The sequence below is a fragment of the Lutra lutra genome, chromosome 3, assembly GCF_902655055.1.
Source record: "Lutra lutra chromosome 3, mLutLut1.2, whole genome shotgun sequence".
NCBI lineage: Eukaryota > Metazoa > Chordata > Mammalia > Carnivora > Mustelidae > Lutra > Lutra lutra.
The window spans coordinates 32,736,401-32,756,391 of NC_062280.1; the positions used below are offsets into that span (position 1 = coordinate 32,736,401).

The 19,991-nt window shown below is 39.5% G+C and overlaps 1 protein-coding gene across 5 annotated transcripts in view; it reads left to right on the forward strand.

The window, feature by feature from the left end:
* The window catches only part of ACSL3 (acyl-CoA synthetase long chain family member 3), a 68,940-nt gene that overhangs the window by 3,269 nt on the left and 45,680 nt on the right, over nt 1–19,991 (forward strand). Inside the window, exon 1 of one of the 5 annotated variants that reach the window (XM_047721114.1) lies at nt 15,555–15,576. The exons of 3 other annotated variants lie outside the window; for them this stretch is intronic. The gene's annotated coding sequence lies outside the window, so the exon portion shown is untranslated. Of the gene's footprint in view, nt 1–15,554; nt 15,577–18,161; nt 18,181–19,991 lie in introns of those variants that run through there. One more of the 5 variants, XM_047721113.1, reaches the window with a different exon arrangement.

The window sequence follows — 19,991 nt, forward strand, 5'->3', positions numbered from 1 at the left end:
GGGAGAAGCTGTACAGTGATTACTAGTTTACTGTCTTGGAGCCATCATACAGAGGTGATGTAGACTCCTGGGCTTGGGTGAGATTGTGGAGAGGCTAGAATGAGAACAGGTGGAGGCCTGGGATGGAGCTGGGTAGAGGAGGCTGAGCTTGGCAAATGAGATGGAAGGAGTGGCCCGGGAACCTGGCTCAGGTGGGAGCCCTAGCTGGAGGGGTATCCCTGCAGCCAGTGGGGGAGCTAAGAGGGAAATTGAGTAACTTCCTGTGGATTTAGCGACTCCGAGGTCATGAGTGCCCTTTTGCAGGTGATGTTGATGGGATGGGAAGCAGAAGCAAGTAGAAGGTGAAGAAAATGGAGATAGCAAGAACAGGAAACTTTCTAGAGTTTTGATTTTTTTATCATTTAAGTTTAAATTCTGATGGGAAGGTGTTCATTGAAAGGGAGAGGTTGAATACAGATGAGAAAAGTGTTTGCTTATTTTTGCAAAGTTCCTGAGAAGATGGAAGGGGGTGGGATCCAAATGAGGCCTGAACCTTAGCCAGGAGGAGGCACACCTTTTCTGTAGTAATCCAAGACAGGCCGGTAACTGATCTGACACTTGTCAGTACTTTATCCTGGAGCCTTGGCAATTTTCCAATAATTACCAAGAACTGTTAAATTCCAAAAAACTAGCTCAATTTTAGCTGACCCGATAGGTTCTTTACAAAACCTCACTATAGAAGCTTTGCGTGAAATTGATTTAATGTGTGATTTAATTTTGATTTCATCCACCTTAATGGGGTATGTACTTTAATCTGACTTGTGATTATTTCTCTCCTGAAAAAGGAGACATTATAAACATTGTCCTGTGATTTCTTCTACATGCTCTTTTTAGTTTCATAAGAAACAGTTTTTAGACTACTTCTGTTTCCCTGACATTTTATTTTTTATTTTTTATTTATTTATTTTTTAAAGATTTTATTTATTTATTTGACAGAGAGAGATCACAAGTAGACGGAGAGGCAGGCAGAGAGAGAGAGGGAAGCAGGCTCCCTGCTGAGCAGAGAGCCCGATGTGGGACTCGATCCCAGGACCCTGAGATCATGACCTGAGCCGAAGGCAGTGGCTTAACCCACTGAGCCACCCAGGCGCCCCTTCCCTGACATTTTAAATGACTTAATTTTTTTCATTTAAAAGTTTAGCTTCTTGGGCACCTGGGTGGCTCAATTAATTGCCTGCTTGGTCCGAGGGTACTGAGGTTGAACCTCGAATATGGCTCCTTGCTTTGAGGAGGAGGGGGAGCTGCTTCTCTCTCTTCCTCTGCTATTCCACCTTGCTTGTGCTCTCCCTCTCCCTATGTCAAATAAAATCTTTTAAATAAAAGTTTAGCTTTTGTTTTTACCGGAATATGTTTTACATACATACTTGTAATTCCCACTCTGAGGGATAAAGTATTAATTGGTGGATGATTCAGAGGGTTCAACTGATCTGCTAATTCTTAAATAGAACTGAAGATACCTAAATAACCTTTTGGATAAACCGCCTTCAGTTACAGGTTTCTACTTGCCCTTGTTGTATTTGTTATATGTAGGGAGACTGCTTTATTCGTTCATATATTTATTTAATGCCTGTCTTGCAAGACACTGGGAATTTGAAAATGATCCATAGTTTCTGTTCTCAGAGAGCTCTTCTTGGTTGATGGAAGTAAGTTGTATGAACATTATATGGTGTAGGCAAGGAAGGTGTAAGGACAGAAGTATTGCAGTGTGGTATAACCAGTACAGACAGCAGGAGAGGAAGAAGGGGGGATTTTGCAGTGGAGGTGATAGTGACCTGAGTCTTTTTCTTTTCTTTTCTTTTTTTTTTTTTAAATATTTTTATTTATTTATTTGACAGAGATCTCAAGTAGGCAGAGAGGCAGGCAGAGAGAGAGAGAGGGAAGCAGGCTCCCCACTGAGCAGAGAGCCTGATGCGGGGCTCGATCCCAGGACCCTGAGATCATGACCTGAGCCGAAGGCAGAGGCTTTAACCCACTGAGCCACCCAGGCGCCCCGATAGTGTGGTTTTCTAAGATGAATTGGGCTGAAGGGAACAAGGGAGCCAGGGAATAGAAAGTTTGTCTTGAATTTGGTCCAGGTGTGTATGTCTACAAATATGTACATATTGGAGATATTATAATATTAAAGAATATTAGAAAAATAAAAAGCTTATCTTGCTATCCTAACATTGCTCAAGAGGTCAAAAGCTGTCCATTTTTCTGTTTGTCATGGTCAGCTTTCTGTCCCCTACTTCACTTAGAAAGTAACCACAATTAACACTTTCCTGCTACAAAGCTCAGTTTTTCCTCTTCTAGACTATTGGTCTTTGGAATAAGGCTAATAGCCAATGCCATTACAGTACTTCCTCTGGTCAGGCGCTGTTCCTACCTTCTTCTTAGTTATAATAGATAGGGATTTTTTTCTTTTTTTAATCACTCTTATTTCACAGATGAGGAAATTGAGGCACAGGGAACCTAAAGTGACTAGTCTGTGTGTGTGTTGGATCTCCTCTCAAGCAGTTTGGTTCCGGAGTCCATCCATGTTCTTATAGCCTGGGCTCTGTACCCCCGTCTGGGGTGACAGGCTTGCAGTTCTTACTGACCTCTGAAGACACAATTTATCAGGAAAGGAGCTGTGATGACATTTAGGGACAGTGTTAATCTGTTTTAATTACACATAGTTTATTCCTCCCCCATGCCCCCCCCCTCATCTTGTTCTTACAGAGCGGGACATAAATAAAGAGTAACAACCTAAATTGAGGGAATTTAACTGGAATTTTCTTGTACTTGAATGTGAATCCTACTTTAGCATTCCTTCAGGGATCATTATAATTGCCCTTTTGGAATTTTCTGGATTGGGAATATAAAGCAATTTGGGATGCTATAATCTAATACATTTTCTTCCTTTCCTTCTGTTAAAAAGACATGCTTTCTGTATGTCTGAAAAGTATTTCATAATATTTAATCCAGTTAAACCCACTCCCTTCCCCCAAATCCTCCAGTTAACTACTAATCTGAGTTTGGTGGTCTGAATTTTATTATTTGTAGGCATTTCTCTACAGTTTTATTATCCCCAAGCAGTGTATAATACTGTTCTGTGTGTTTTTAAATTTCAAGTACGTAGTATTGTATGATTGTGCAACAACTTTTTTTTTACTTGTTATCACTTAATCGTGGTTTTATCAATTGAGTTTCATCAGAGTGGGTATGTACATGTCTGTTTAGCTCATTTATTTTCACTGTGATATGGTGTGACATTTTAGGACTACAATGCATTTGGTTTCCTCTTTGCTCTCTTGGTAGACCTTTGGGTTGCTGCTGTGCTGCCTTTTTGTTGTTGTTGTTTTGTTTTTATGAATACTAGCATGAGTATCCTTAAACACCATTCCTTCTCTAATTCCATTTTTGACACTGTAGTCCTCCTGCACTCCTTTTTCTTCTGTATATCCTATCTCTGAGTCCCTTTAATCTTGTCATTATTTGACTTAAGGTATTATTTGACTCATAGTTGTAGTAAAAAACCACAGTGGCTGCTTTTCCTCTAAAGTTCTTTTTAGTAACTTTTCTTTTCATTAACCTTGTTTGACTTTCATATATATATATATATATATATATATATATATATATATATATATTCTTAGGCAATTTTGCAGATAGTATCTTCTCATTTTAAATTCCGTAAGTGACTGTAGGGATAATTCACGCGTGCTTCCTCTTGGGAAGTTTTTGTCAATCTATTTTTTATTTGGCCAGTTCTGTATTTAATGCTTGTTTAATAATCTTTCTCTAAAATATGTCTTTTCCATTGTGATTTGGTGAGTAGGAATATGGACTTCGGAGTTAAGATTGCTTGGATTTGGGGCTCCTGGGTGGCTCAGTTGGTTAAGTGGCTGCCTTAGGCTCAGGTCATGATCCTAGGGTCCTGAGATTGAGTTGAGTCCTGCAGTGGGCTCCCTTCTCTGTGGGGAGTCTGCTTCTCCCCTCTGTTCTTCCCCCTTGCTCGTGATTTCTCTTCCACTTTGTGTCTCTCTAAAATAAAAATCTTAAAAAAAAAAAAAAAGATTGTTTGGATTTGAGTCCTGTATTAACTTCTGGATAGCTGTGTGACCTTGGGCAGCTTGTTCAGCATCTCTGTGACTCAGTTTCTTCTATAAAATACAGATCATAATGGAATCTACCTGTCGATTGTTATAAGGGTTTATATAGGGTAAGTGCCTGCATGGAGTCAATGATCAATAAATATTAACGATGCTAATTTTATTTAGCGTATGCAGTATATTCTAAGTCTATCCATTTCTTATTACTGCTTTCTCTTCTGAAATAGCATTATTATCTTTACATGTACAAATATACTTCAAAGAAATGTCTAATGTATTGTAAGGTCTTACTAATGGAGATTGGGAAGAGATTATAAATCATAGAAAATTGAGTAACATCAGTAATTTAGGATTTATCTTGTGCTTTAATTTTTTGGTATTTATAAAGCACATTGAAAGTAGGTTGACATGGCGTACTTCTCATTCAAGTAATTTAAGAGTTTCCTCTTGTTTTTAATACCTTTTGTAATACGATCTTAATAATGATTCAGGTAGCATTTCTAAATACACTCATTATCCTGTATCATCAACTCTATGCTGTTGAGTGGAGGAGTCATGTGTATAAAACTTTCTGTGTAAATTTGATCTGGTTTCTTAACCTTTCTAACCCTTTTCATTTCAGTTTCTTTAACATAAATATTTTAATTCTCACCTTATGAAGTATGAGCACTGAGGGAGATACAGATGGTAGTTTAGGGTACACAGGTGACCTCCTCTGTTGGTTGCTTGCCTTATTTCTCTGCCTCCTGTCTTTTTTATTTCTTTCTTTTTTCCCCAGTTTTCTTTGTCTTTCCTTTCTTCTTCCCTTTCTCTATATTTTAATTGAAAAATCACATATTTAATATATACAGTTTGAGCTTGTACATGTATACACCTGTACAACCATCACCATAATCAAGGTAGTTTACATGTTTATCACTGCCAAAAGGTTCCTTGTGCCTCTTTGTTTTTTGTTTGTTTGTTTGTTTTTTCCTCCGTCCTTCAGAAGCAGTTTTTTGGTAAACATAACAGGGTATTCTGAATCCAGTGTGTGAGGGAGCCCATCATATGATAGAACTGTACATCATTTTTAAAAAAAGATTTTAGTTGTTAAAGAGCACACACATGGGGGCAGAGTGAGAGAGAGTGCAGGAGCAGAGGAAGAGGGAAAAGCAGACTCCCTGTGAGCAGGAAGCCTGATGCAGGCTTGACCCTGATGACCTGAGTTGAAGGCAGAAGCTTAACTGACTGAGCCACCTACCTGTCCCAAAAGTGTACATCATTTAAGGGGGAGTAGGAAATAATAATTTCTTAAGGACAAGAATGTTCAATCTATAGGAGGATACAGACAAGATGTGGTTCATGTAGAGTGAACAATACGGAGGATAGAATGGTCATGTTTGCCCAAGGTAACCAGGAAAGGTCTTTCGCTGAGCGAAAGAAGACATGAGTTGGATTTGAAGAAAGAGTTGTGTTTGAGGATGGTACTCAAATGGGATGTCCCGGGCAGTTGGGGAAGAGCGGGACTGACAGATAAAATTGAGGCGTTAGCTGGTTTAGGGGGGCTAGGGAAACTTTGAGAATGAATCATATCCCAGAGGGCAAGCAAAGAGCAGAGGCATGGAGAACAGAAATAGTTAAGAACTTACATGATCTCATTTATTCATTGTTTCCTTCAATTCAGAAAGTAGTTGCTGAATGCATGGAAGGTTCTAGGAGTAGGAATGGAGATTAAGCAGCCAGCAAGTGACGAGAAACACGTGGGCTCTGAGTTGTTAAAGTTGTTTCCAGTTGTACCACCATAATGACTGTTACGCCTGGCATTGTGGTGTTCTCCACACCATTAGTTTTTATGGAGTTTGGATTTCCTTGCCTGTAATCCTTTCTTGCTCAGTAGTGTTATGATCTGCTTTTTTGTTATCTATGCCATATTTCTCTTTGGTTTCTCTGAACCTTTGTTAGCTTTGTGCATTTCCCTCTGTGAGTTTATTTTGTGTTTACTCCTTGGAATTCACTTGGGTATTTGCATGGGTTTTATTAGATACTAGCTACACTGACTGATGAAATAGTTAACCTTTTGAATATTATTTTAGTTCTAAATTGATTTTGTAGATATGTAACAGCTCATTTTTCTGCATTGATGTTTCTGGGTTGTAAAATACTCACTATTATCTTGGCCAACATTATAAAAAGTTCTTCAGCCACAGAAGTTTATTTTTACTCATTTTACTTTCATCAGGATTGCAGTAATCCTCATTCTAGATCTTGACCTTGGGTTTTTTTTTGTTGTTGTTCTTTTTTTTTTTTTTTTTTTTAAAGATTTTATTTATGTATTTGACAGAGATCACAAGTAGGCAGAGAGGCAGGCAGAGAGAGGAGGAAGCAGGCTCCATGCTGAGCAGAGAGCCCGATGTGGGGCTCGATCCCAGGACCCTGGGATCATGACCTGAGCCGAAGGCAGAGGCTTTAACCCACTGTGCCACCCAGGCGCCCTGACCTTGAGCTTTTTAGTGTAAACAACCAGAAATTCCTCTTTTTGCATTCGAGACTGACTTGATCTCTGGACTTCTTTCTAAGTCGAAATAATGGAGTTTATTTTAATTCCATAGGAGACCAGAATGAACTAAAATTAATTAATCTTAGAACTGTAGATGATGGGGCGCCTGGGTGGCTCAGTGGGTTAAGCCGCTGCCTTCGGCTCAGGTCATGATCTCAGGGTCCTGGGATCGAGTCCCGCATCGGGCTCTCTGCTCAGCAGGGAGCCTGCTTCCTCCTCTCTCTCTGCCTGCCTCTCCATCTACTTGTGATCTCTCTCTGTCAAATAAATAAATAAAAAATCTTTAAAAAAAAAAAAACTGTAGATGATGACATTTTAATCTAAAGATTCACATTAATTGAAATTATACCACATGGACCATAATACATTGGTCATTATTACTATTTTTTACATATCCACGGTGAATATTTTCCTAAGTCCTTTTGCCTTTGTATTGTTAACTTTCCATTTGCTAGTGTGCTAGAGTCTAAGAATTTGTATTCATCATTTACCCTGAAACTAGGCCTGTCTTTGTGGACCGATGCTTATTTTGACAGCATAGCACTCTTCTTAGAAATTTAGTGTTTAGTTTGTGTATCACTTTCCTGAGGTATAAAATGAATACCTGTTTATCCGGTACCATCTCGAGGTGGGAAGGTTGTGGGAGATAGTAGCTGGCCGGAAGTGGGGTGTGAGGTCAGAGAGGGAGCTCATGAGACCCCAGAGGTAAGGAAGGAGATTGGTGTGGTAGAGAGGAGTGACGAAGGGCTTGAGGTTTGTGACCACACTGTTACTTAAATCCCCAAATCTAGTTCTGCCTCATTTTAGTTTTGTGAGCACAGCAAATTCTTAACCTCTGAGTTTCAGTTTCTTTAGGATCAGGGTGAGATCTGCCTTGCAGGGTACCTGTGGTCCAGGTGTGTATATAGCCTGTCTCTGCGGTGCAGGGAAGAAATGTTAGAAACTTTTTCTTTATAGTAATTTCTACATTTTATGCATGATTCGTAGGGTTTATGATATGCTAGGACCAAAGTACATATACACAATATTAAAGGTACATGTGTTTGGAATGCCAGTAATTTTTACCAAAAGGGGCTTGTTGTGATCTTTGAAGTTTAGAGAGTGGGCTCTTAGATAAAACTAGGCCCTGTTTGGAGGCTTATTAGTTTGGGGGCAACTTTGGGGATGAGTTGAGTTTGGGATGAGTTTGAAGAGATTGGGTTAGTTGGCTCCGGGAAATGGATTGAAGGTTATTGGATTTAAGGAGCATGTCTCTGCAAGTTCATTTGAAAAATGGGGGACATATAAGCCTCTGCCTTTGGCTCAGGTCATGATCTCAGGGTCCTGGGATTGAGCCCCGCATCGGGCTCTCTGCTCAGCGGGAGCCTGCTTCCCCCCTCTATCTCTCTGCCTATTTGTGATCTCTCTCTCAAATAAATAAAATCTTAAAAAAAATGGGGGACATAGTAAAGCCGGCATGTGTAATGATTGAGTTAGTTTGTAAAAGTTTTTTTTTTTAAGATTTTATTTATTTATTTGACAGGTGGAGATCACAAGTAGGCAGAGAGGCAGGCAGAGAGAGAGAGGAGGAAGCAGGCTCCTTGCTGAGCAGAGAGCCCGATGCGGGGCTCGATCCCAGGATCCTGGGATCATGACCTGAGCTGAAAGTAGAGGCTTTAACCCACTGAGCCACCCAGGTGCCCCAGTTTGTAAAAGTCTTAAACTGTATATTTTTTACATGATATCATGTATGAGAATATTATACGGTAGAAATTTGGATGGTGTATAACCCAGAAACATGAGTCAGTATTAGGGAATTGCTCTTGATGCATGGGTAGTTTGCTTACAGATAACTGAGAGCTGACTATATGCATGTTTAAGTTAATAATGTTTATGTTGTGTGATGTCGGCAGACAGGCATGTTACCTGTAGGTGATTAATTATAGCTTTGTGTTTCTTGTTACTGATTTCATATAGGCTTCATGAGATAATAAATATGTTTGTTACCTTGTTAGATGTGTTTCTTTTGGGCTCTTTAAGGGGCAGTTGCTGTGTTTAAGTATCCCTCCACTAGAAAAGAGAGCTCTATGAAGACAAGTGTATTTGTGTATTACTTACTAATGTACACCCAGTGCCCAGCATAAAGATATTTCTGTTTTGTTGAATCAATCAGTCTGCGTATCCCTGCACAGTAAAGGACATGAGATAGTGTTTATTAAATTGCGTTGAAAGATTTGAACCTAACACCAAACAAATTTTGGAAGGCCAGCAACAACTTGACACAAAATGACCAGTCTGTGCTTATTAGTGGGAGCTCAGGAATTCTGAAAGAGTAGATTTACTGTTGATAAAATATGCATTTGAATAGCTAGCTGGCTGAGTAAAAATGTACAGATTATAATTTAGAAATTTCCTGGTAGGGAAGATAAGAAAGTGTGATAGATTTGTCTCAGGCCAACCTGAGTTCTTGAACTTTGATATGGTAACTCCTTGTTGCCTTTTTTTTTTTTTTTTTTTTTAAATCCAAAGGTATTTGAGAGAGAGTGTGCATGCATGTGCACAAGTAGGAGGGCAAAGGGGAAGGGAGAGGGAGAAGCAGTCTCTCCATTGAGTAGGGAGCTTGATGTGCTTGATCCCAAGACCCTGAGATCATGGCCTTGAGCCAAAGGCAGACACCCAACCAACTGCGCCACCCAGATACCCATGCTTGTTGCCTTCTTAAAAGCCTTTGACACTCCTGACAGTGTCCTCATCAACCTTCATTGCCTACCTTTGGTTTCTAGGACACTGTTCTTGCTTTCTTTACCTTTCTAACTGGCTTTTGTAGTGTCTGTCCTTAATCTTTTTACAAGTGAATGTACACTGTATTTGAGGGATTCCATGGTTTCCACTCTAAATAGGGATAGGGTCAGTGATGACTCTCAAAATCTCCATCTGCCGCTCTGTCGCTCTGTCGGTAGCCCCAGCCCTGTATTTCTGACAATATCTTGAATCTCTCCTCTAGTCATTCCCACACACTGAACATCCAGCCCTATCCTCATGCACTTTCCTATGGATCTGCTCTTCCGCATATATTCCTTGTGTCTATTGCAAGTCACCTACCATTCTAGAAATGTTGAATACTAATTTTTAAAGCTTAATCTTCACATCTCCCCATATCCTGTTGTCTTGCTTCTTCTGTAACTACTGCCCTAAACTCTGGGCTTCATCCTTCACTTGAGCTATTTTAATGTCTACATACCTGGAATCCTTTTCTGTGATAACCCAAAGTAATCATTATGAAAAAACAAATTTCGTCAGCTGCTTTGCTTAAAAATGCGATCTCATTCTCTCCACTCTGTTTCTATTTTTCATTTTCACTTCTAACTTCCTCCTGTTTTCCTGTACTGCATCTGTTAAGCTATTTAGTTTTCTCATTGTGTGTTTACTCATGCCTCTGTGTTGACAGGAATGGAGTGCTAGCACAGAGAGGTTGACACAGCTCTGTGGCACTGAGGAGGACCTCCCCTAGAGGCTTCAGCTGAATGTTGAAGGACAAGTTTACATTGGCAGTCTTCAGCTTCTTTTAATTGTCTCAGATTATTTTAATTGAGTGCCAGTTCTAAGTTCTGTAGAGAATATTACTGGATCAGCATGTCCATATTTTTGATACAGGCCTCCTAGGTCATAGGCTGCTGGGTCCCTATTGATGTCATGTTTGCAGTAGTCCACTGGGGTGGAGATGCGAGCCAGGGGCATCATAGAGTTCCGGCAGAACCCGTGCTTCTCTCTCTCTGAAAGTGGCAGGCCAGGCAATAGGGTGTGCCGGCTACCATGATAGCACTGGAGATTATTTTATAGTCAGAAAAAACGCTTAGGAACAAATCACTTTTGGGACATGGGAGCTGTGGAAGAGAGGAATTGCCAGGTTATTCGTTTCACAGATCTGCTCCTCATCTATCTAAGATTTAAATCCACCCATTGGCTCAGTTCCGAGTTTTCTTTAATGCTGCTTAACTTAATAATCTTTTAACCACTGATCTGAAATGCCACTATGGTCCAATACAAAAATCCCGTGACAGTTTTCTGGTTTTAAAATTCTGTACCAGAACAGTTAGTGTTATTTTTGACATCTAATAGGGTAAGTATGCATTAAGTATTCTTGTTTTCAAGTTTTATTAGCAAATCTTAAAATGTTTTCCTCTAGATAAACTTCAGAATTACTATCAAGTGATCACACAAAACAAGTAATAAAGTCCTATGAGGATTTTGACTTGGATTGTATTTGGTTTGTAGATGAATTTTGGCAGAATTATAATCTTTTCTACTCAAGAACTAGTCTGTCTTTTAATTTAGTGTCTGTCAGTAGCATTTTTTACATATGTACGTTCATAGTTACATATATATGTTCATTGTTTTTTTAAAAGATTTTAACTAATCCCTGTACCCAATGTGGGGCTCAAACACATAACCCAGAGATCAAGAGTTGCATGTTCTTCTGACTGAGCCAGCCAGGCATCTCTACCTACATATGTTTAAGCAAGATGTTGTGTGTATTAAGTATTTTAAAGTTGCTTTTGCTATTGTGACTAAGATCTTCTCTGTTTTCATTTTTTAAAGGGGGAGGGGCCGAGGGGGAAAGAGAGAGAGAGAATCCCAAGTAGGCTCCACACCCAGCACAGCACAGAGCTCCATCTCACAACACCAAGATCTTGACCTGAGCTGAAATGAAGAGTTGGACCCCCAACCGACTGAGCCACACTTTTTTTTTTTTTTTAAATATAAACTAGTCCCAACTTGGGGCTTGAACTCATGACCCCAAGATCAAGAGTTTCATTTCTATGGACTGAGCCAGCCAGGCACCCCCGTCTTTTCATTTTTTAACTGATTATACAGGTATATAGAAGAACTATTGATTTTTATTATTTACCTGGTATCCAGATGTCTTAGTGAATTCTGTCTCTGGTTGCATAGCTTTCAAATGATTCTTTTGGATTTCTTGTCAGATTGGCAATCATATGCAAATAATGAAGATTCTGTTTCTCCTTTTCCAGTATTCATGCTGTTTCTTTTTCTCCTGCAGTGTTCTCTAAAAGGAATGCAATGAGAAGAACAAATAATGAGCCATATATATAACTTCTAGTAGGCATATTAAATAAAGTGAAATGAAACAAGTAACTTGAATATAGTTTATTTAATCCAGCATACAGTAGTACCCCCTTATCTGCAGTTTCTCTCTCTGTAGTTTTGGTTATCCTCAGTCAATTGTGGTCCAGAAGCAAATGCTCCTCTTTTCCTGTCCTTTCCTTAGAACGTCAGCAGGAGCCTAAGGCTGCTTCACAACATCCACTTCCTTCACCTCTCTTCATCTAATCCCCTAGGCATTTTTATTATTGTCTCTTATCACAAGAAGGAGGAGTACAGTACAATAAAATGTTTTGAGAAAGAGAGTACATTCATATAACTTTTTATTAAGTTTTTTATTTTAATTGCAGTATAGTTGACCTTTTATTACAGTATATTGTTAAAATTGTTCTATTACTGCTGTTTAAAAACAAAATCCATCCAGGTAAATTTGAAGACCTAATGGATTTTATTAAATGATCATGACTTGGCCAGCATCCCATCTAGCAAGTAGAGGGGAGATCCAAGGAGTCAGAGAAGGTGGAAGAGGGTGTGGTGAGAAAGTTATGCACAATAGAAGAGGATTGTTCTTTTGAAAATCACCTTCCCTTATGGGGATGGCAGGGAGTCTTACACAGATTAACTCCTCTTTCTTTGGGGGTGTGTGGAGAATGCCCCAATGGCATACTTCATTGATGGGGATCAGAAAATTCCTGACTGACCCATTAAGACTACATTTCTTGAGGAGGTTGAAACTGCAAGATTAGGTATTAAGTCTATGTACAGTGATTTGGCTTAAGTGATGCCATTTCAGGCTTGTATTTTTCTTTTTAACATTGTTAATCTCTTCCTGTGCTAATTTATAAATAAAACTTTATCATAGGTATGTATAGGAGAAAACATAGTGTCTGCAGGGTTCAGTACTATCTGTGGTTACAGGCATCTGCTCGGGGTCTTGGGATGTACCCCCCCCATAAGGGGGGGGGACTACTTGTAACCAAGATACTATTTCAACATATAATCAACATAAGAATTATTGCAATGTTTTACATTTTTTTCCATACTAAGGCTTTATAATTCTATGTATATTTTATATTTAGAGCACAGTTTGGACATACTTCCAAGTAAGTGTTCAGTAGCTACATGTGGCTAATGGTCATAAGGGCTAGAGCCTTCTTAACAAAATCCAGTAATGATGGTTACAGCTGGCCTTCCTGCCTTTAATCAAAATTACCTTTTGTAATTGGTGTTGGTTTCTGATATATATTACTTTAATTGTAAAATATCTTTTGTATTTGGTATTGGTTTCTGATATATTAAGTTAAAGAAGTTTTCTTTTGTCTGTGAGTATGAAATTCCTTTTAAAGTTGGTAATTGTGGGGCGCCTGGGTGGCTCAGTGGGTTAAACCTCTGCCTTTGGCTCCTCCGGTCATGATCTCAGGGTCCTGGGATCCAGCCTGGAATCAGGCCCTCTTCTCAGCTGGGAGCCTACTTCCCTCTCTCTGTCTGCCTGCCTCTCTGCCTACTTGTTATCTCTGTCTGTCAAATAAATAAAATCTTTAAAAAAAAAAAAAGGTTGATAATTGGTACTTTCCTTTAATACTTTTTTATTTATTTAAACATACATATTATTATTATTACTATTATTGTTTAAAGATTTTATTTATTTACTTGAGAGAGAGAGAGTGAGCACGAGAGGGGAGAGGGTCAGAGGGAGAAGCAGACTCCCTGCTGAGCAGGGAGCCCGATGTGGGACTCGGATCTGGGGCCTCCAGGATCATGACCTGAACTGAAGGCAGTTGCTTAACCAACTGAGCCACCCCGGAGCTCCGGATACTTTTTTTTTAAATGCATATACTGACATGATCACACCTTTCCCTCCCAGTTAAACTGCTAATATAGAGAATAACAGAATCCTGGGTGTAATACAAAAATATGTTTGGTCTTTGTCCCCACTAGTGGCAGGGAGCTCCTGAGATCATGGCAATTTCCCAAGTGATAGGAGTCTTCTGTTATTCATAAATACATCCTTTGATAACATCTGGAGTTTATGTTAATGAACAGCTTAGGATGGGGTTCTCTAGATAGCCTCAGGATGGGGCTGGTCACCAGAAGGACCCAGCGATTAGAAGGTTAAAGACCCTAAAGTAGAAGTATATAAAATCAGTGCGCAGAAATCAGTTGTATTTCTGTACACCACCACCAAGACAGAAGAAAGAGAAATTAATGAGTCAGTCCTATTTACAGTTGTACCCAAAACCATAAGATATGTAGGAATAAATCTAACCAAAGAGGCAAAGAATCTATACTCAGAAAACTATAGAACACTTATGAAAGAAATTGAAGACACAAAGAAATGGAAAAACATACCATGCTCATGGGTTGGAAGAACAAATATTGTGAAAATGGCTATGCTACCTAGAGCAGTCTACACATTTAATGTAATCCCTGTCAAAATACCATCAACTTTTTTCACAGAAGTGGAACAAATAATCCTAAAATTTGTATCTAACCAGAAAAGACCTTGAATAGCCTGAGGAATATTGAAAAAGAAAAGCAAAGCTGGTGGCATCACAGTTTTGAACTTCAAGCTCTGTTACAAAGCTGTAATCATCAAGGCAGTATGGTACTGCACAAAAACAGACAAATAGATCAGTGGAACAGAATAGAGAGAGCCCAGAAATGGACCCTCAACTCTATACGGTCAGCTAATCTTCGACAAAGCAGGAAAGAAAGTCAAATGGAAAAAAGACTGTCTCTTCAACAAATGGTGTTGGGAAAATTGGACAGACACATGCAGAAGAATGAAACTGGACCCTTTTCCTTACACTACACACAAAAATAGACTCAAAATATATGAATCACAGTCTTGTACCCCTGAAACAAATAATATATGTTAATAAAATATTAAAAAAACTTATAGTCTCACCCATCAACCTCCTATGAGGAGTGAGGGGGCTGGAGATAAAAACTCATGAACGGCGAAGTTCGTTGAGCTTCCGTGTTGGTGACCTGGGCCAGGTGCTGGGACGGTGGCACACCTGGAGAGGGTTTGGAAGTTTTGCTGTGTCTCCTACTCCCTGTATCCCTTGCCCTAGGCATATCTTCCCTTGGGCTGTCCTGAGCTGTATTCTTTATAATAAACCAATAAACGTAAGTAATGGGTGTTCCTGAGTTGTGTGAGCCATTCTTGCAAATTATTGAATTTGAGGAGGAGATTGTGGAAATCCCTGGTTTGTAACCAGCTGGTGACTCATGACTAGCAAGTGGGGAATAGTCTTGCGGGACTAAGCCCTTAACCCCTTCACCTGTAGGATCTATCTCTTGTAAAATAAAACAGAAGTGTAGGGCAGTTCTAGTTTTAATAAAATTGTCTTTAAAAATACTGTCATTGTGTGCACGTGGTAGAGGACTTTTTAAGGTAGTCTCATCAGAGTATGTTTGCAAAATGTGAATTTCCTGAGTCTTTACATCTCTGAGTATTTCTTTATTCTACTTGGCAGTTCATCAGGAATTTAGCTAGAAGTAGAATTCTAGTTTAAAATTCATTTCCCTCAAAACTTTGAAGGCATTGTTGATAGCCTTCCAGGGTTGCAGACATCTGAGGCCAGTATGATTCTTATTCCGTCATAGGAAGGGGGACTGTACATCCAGGTTTGGGTGGGACACTTTTCAAATTACAGAGTGAAAGCAGGTGCTATGAGATGTAAAGTATATGTATTGATCAGTTATACAATTTACTTATTTGTAGGTGACCTAGTTTTGTTTTTGTTTTTGTTTTGTTTTGAAGCTTTTGGGATATTCTTAAACTGAGTGCTCTGAGAATTCACAAAGCTGTGTCTAGAGGTAAGTTATTTTTGCCCCCATTCATCTGCTTAGCACTCTGCAGGCCCTTTCAGCCTGACGACTAGCGTTCCATCAGCTGTGGGATATTTTATTGCCGAGTGTTTCAGTAATTTCTGCCTCTTCATTCTCTTTGTTCTTTCTTTCTACAACTCCTTTTAGTGGAACTTGTTCTCTTCGTCTTTTGGATTAATTCAGCACCTTGAAAAAGGACTTTGACTACTTCCATTTTGATCTTAAAGTTTCTAATTAAGTTTTTCTTTCCAGCTTATCTCTTTAACTCAGGCAAAAGACCTTGCACAAAACATCTCTTGATGGGAACCAGAACTACCCCCTCAAGCAATAAGGACTGTCCTGAGCCAGCAAGACCTACCTGTGTGGTTGATCCCAAGACAACGATCCACCTGACCTTTACTGCCCACCTGCATATACGCACTGACCTTTGTCCCACATTTTCCTATATAAACCTGGAAGTATTTTCAGCACTTTGGAGGCAGTCTTTAAAACATCAGCCTGCTGTCTTCGTGTGGGCTTTCGGAAATACATTTCCTTTCTTATTTCCTTACCACTTGTCTCTCTGCCTTTGGTGAGTGGCTGAGCCTGGACTGTTGGAACCCTCAGAGCCCCAGACTCCCTATAGCCCTCTGCCCCCAGGTACAACCTTACTTTTAAAAATCTTTTTTTGATTTCTGTTTTCTCCTTCTTTGATTTTGCTTTCCTTTCTGGGAAAATACTCCCAGCCTTTTTTTCTTAATATATCTGTTGACTTTTAAATTTAATATCAGGTGCTCTTCTTAATTTTAACAAGAGCTTTTTCTTTTTCTTTTTTTTTTAAGATTTTATTTATTTATTTGATAGATCACAAGTAGGCAGAGAGGCAGGCAGAGAGAGAGAGGAGGAAGCAGGCTCCCCGTTGAGCAGAGAACCCGATGCGGGGCTCGATCCCAGGACTCTGGGATCATGACCTGAGCCAAAGGCAGAGGCTTTAACCCCCTGAGCCACCCAGGTGCCTCCAAGAGTTTTATCTTACTTTTAATCCTGTATGGTGCCCCAGTTTTGTTTAATCAATTTAATAGCCTCTCCTATCTTTTGGAAGATGAGTCACATGTATTTAAAGTATTCTTTGTATTTCCTGCATCGACTGTTTCCATCGAGTTCCCCCCACATTAGTTTTCATCAGTGTCTTTCTTTGTGATGGTTTTTTTTGTCAAATGTCTGGTGATCCAGAACTTCATATTCTCTCTGGATTTTTGATTCTGATTTTTCTGTTTCTAGTTCCCGCCGCCTCCATCAATAAATTCCCCACACTGGCGTGAGATTTAATAGTATGAGGGGTGGCTCTTCTGCATACAAATCTGGATGGCTCTTTAGAGATTTGGGTAATATCTAAACCACTTAGCACTTAGCATGGCATAGAGGGCAGTGCCAGTGAGCTCTTGCCTTTGCTTCTTAGAGCTGCTGTAACACCGTAGATTTGGTGGCTTAGTACCACAGAAATTGATTATCCTACAGTTAAAAGAGACCAGAAGTTTCCTGGGCTGAAATCAGGCGTTGGCAGAGTGTTGCCCCTTCCAGAGAAGAACCTGTTCTTGCCTCTTCAGTTGCTGGGCCTGCTGCATTCTGTGGCCTGGGTCCAGACTTCGAGGCCAGCCCGTAATAGCTCTGCTCTGTCCTCACATGCCCTCTCGGAATGTCAGATCTGCCTTTCTTCCAGGGATACTTGTGGTGTCATTTAGGGACCAGCTGAATCCCATAACGCTCTCTCATCCCCAGATCCTTAATTCAGTCACATCTGCAAAGATCTTTTCTCAAGTAAGGTAACTTTTGCTGCTTTCAGGTACTTAAGAGTTCTCCAGTGCTTCTGTGCTTTCACAGATGCTATTTTAAATGCCTGTGCTTTCCTCTCTTGTGTCCTTTGCCAAAAATCTGTGGATCCACTCAGTTCTGAGTTAAATAAATTAGTTCTTAGCCTTCTTTGACCTTCTTACGGAAGACCTCATTTGCCTGTTTCCTTAATAAAGCCTATCTCCTTATCCAGTAGTTTTTGTCATCTCAGTACTTGGTCCTGGGAGCTTTTTGAGGCCTATGGACACATTTCCAGAGTGGAAAGCACTGGGTATGGAGCCGAGTGGGCATTCATTCACTAACTAGTTGTTGAGGAGATTCAACATTTATTAAGGGCCAGTTAAAGACTAGGACCTGTCGTGTTAATTAACAAAATAAAATATGCACATGTGCCAGAATTTCTCCAGGGCAAATTTTTTTTAGGAGGCGTTTGCTAGGTCATAGGAATTTACATCCTCAGCTTTGCTGGTTGCTGCCAGATTGCTCTCCAAAGTGGCTGCATTTCCCTCAACAAAGCCAAGAGCACTCTTGTTTCCTATATCCTTGCCAATACTTGTGATGTTTTTTCTTTCCTTTTTTTTTTTTTTAAATTTATTTATTTATTTATTTGACAGAGATAGAGCACAAGTAGAGTGGCAGGCAGAGGGAAGAGGGAGAAGCAGGCTCTCCACTGAGCAGGGAGCCTGATGTGGGGCTCGATCCCAGGACCCTGGGATCATGACCTGAGCTGGAGGTAGCCGCCCAATCAACTGAGTCACCCAGGTGCCCCGTTTTTTCTAATAAAAAAATTTGATGGGGGAAATGATAATGTTTTCATTTGTGTTTAATAGTGAGACAATTTCATAGTTAATGGGTGTTTAGGTTTTTTCCCATGGACATATGTAGCCTATTTTTTCTTCTGAGTTGTATTTTATTTATAGAAATTCAACAAATATTCTGGATATGAATTTTATATATATATATATATATATATATATATATATATATAGTCATCCCTATTTATGTATGAGGAAACTGGCATATGAAATAGCAGGTAAATTTGTAAGATTTTCCCCCCACCTGGATGGATAGATGGATAAATGGATGAATGAACAAATGAATTTGTTTAGAACACTCTAAACAAATGAGAAAGAGTGGGGGGTTTAGACCCAGGGTTATCTGGTTTTAAGGCCTATGCTTTTTTTTTTTTTTTTTTTTTTTTTAAAGTATATTTGGCTGCCTTGACAGGGAATAAGGAATTTAATTATGAGTAGTGATATGCTAAATTTTGTCAAAATACTTAACTGTTAAGTCCAGTTACAAACCCTGTGAGTTTGGGCTGATGTTAAATTATTTTTTTTAAGCCTATAATGACCGCAAACCTTCCCACTTCACAAGCAATTGTGAAAATTGTTGCGGGTCGCCTGGGTGGCTCAGATGGTTAAGTGTCTGCCTTTGGCTCAGGTCATGATCTCCAGGTCCTGGGATCCAGCCGCAGGACAGGCCCCCAGCTCAGCAGGGGAGTCTGCTTCTCTCTCCCCCCAGCCTCTCACCCTGCTTGAACTCTCTCTGTCTCTGTTTCTCTCTGTCAAATGAATGAATAAAAATCTTAAAAAAAATCATTGAGATTATTGGATAAAAGTGTTGTATACACAGTGAAATACTGTTTATAAATCTTAGTAATTATCCTTCTTGACCACTACCATGATGAGAGAAGAAACTCAATATGTACCTTCAGAGTTTTGGATGTACTTTTTTTTTTTTTAAACTTTTTAAAAAATAGACTTTATTTTTTAGAGCAGTTTCAAGTTTAAAGCAAAATTGAGCAGAAGGCATGGAGATTGCTATATAACTCTGACCTAAAGTATGCACAGCCTCCCCATTATCAATAATCCCACACCAGAATGCTAAATATATTGCAGTCAGTGCACCTACACTGATAACACCGTTATCACTTGGAGTCCTTGTTTTACCTGAGGGCTCACTCTGTGTGTTGTACATTCCATGGGTTTGGACAAATATGTAATGATGGTTCTGCCACCCCCAAAATCCTCTGTACTCTGCCTGTTATCCCATTTTCCTTCTTAACGCTTGGCAACCTTTTACTGTCCTCAATAGCTTTTCCTTTTCCAGAATGTTACAGAGTTGGAATAAAAAAAATATATGTACCCTTTTCGTGTTGACTTCATTCCCTTAGTAATGCGCATTTAAGTTTCCTCCATGTCTTTCGTGGCTTGATAGCACATTTCTTTTTGTGCTGAATAATATTCCGTTGTCTGGATGGACCACAGTTTATGCATTCACCTACTGAAGGACATCTTAGTTACTTCCAAGTTTTGGCAATTATGAATAAAGCCAATATAAATATTTTTATGTAGTTTTTTTTTAATTAATCATAAGCTTTTAGCTCATTTGGGTAGATACCAGGGGGACTCAGTTCATCCAGGAGGCTGGATCATAATGTAAAGAATATGTTCAGTTTTCTAGGAAACTGTCAGACTTGTTTTCGTGGCCACGCAGTTTGCATTCCTACCAGCAATTAATGAGTTCCTCTTGTGCTGTATTCTTGCCAATATTTGGTGGTACCAGTATTT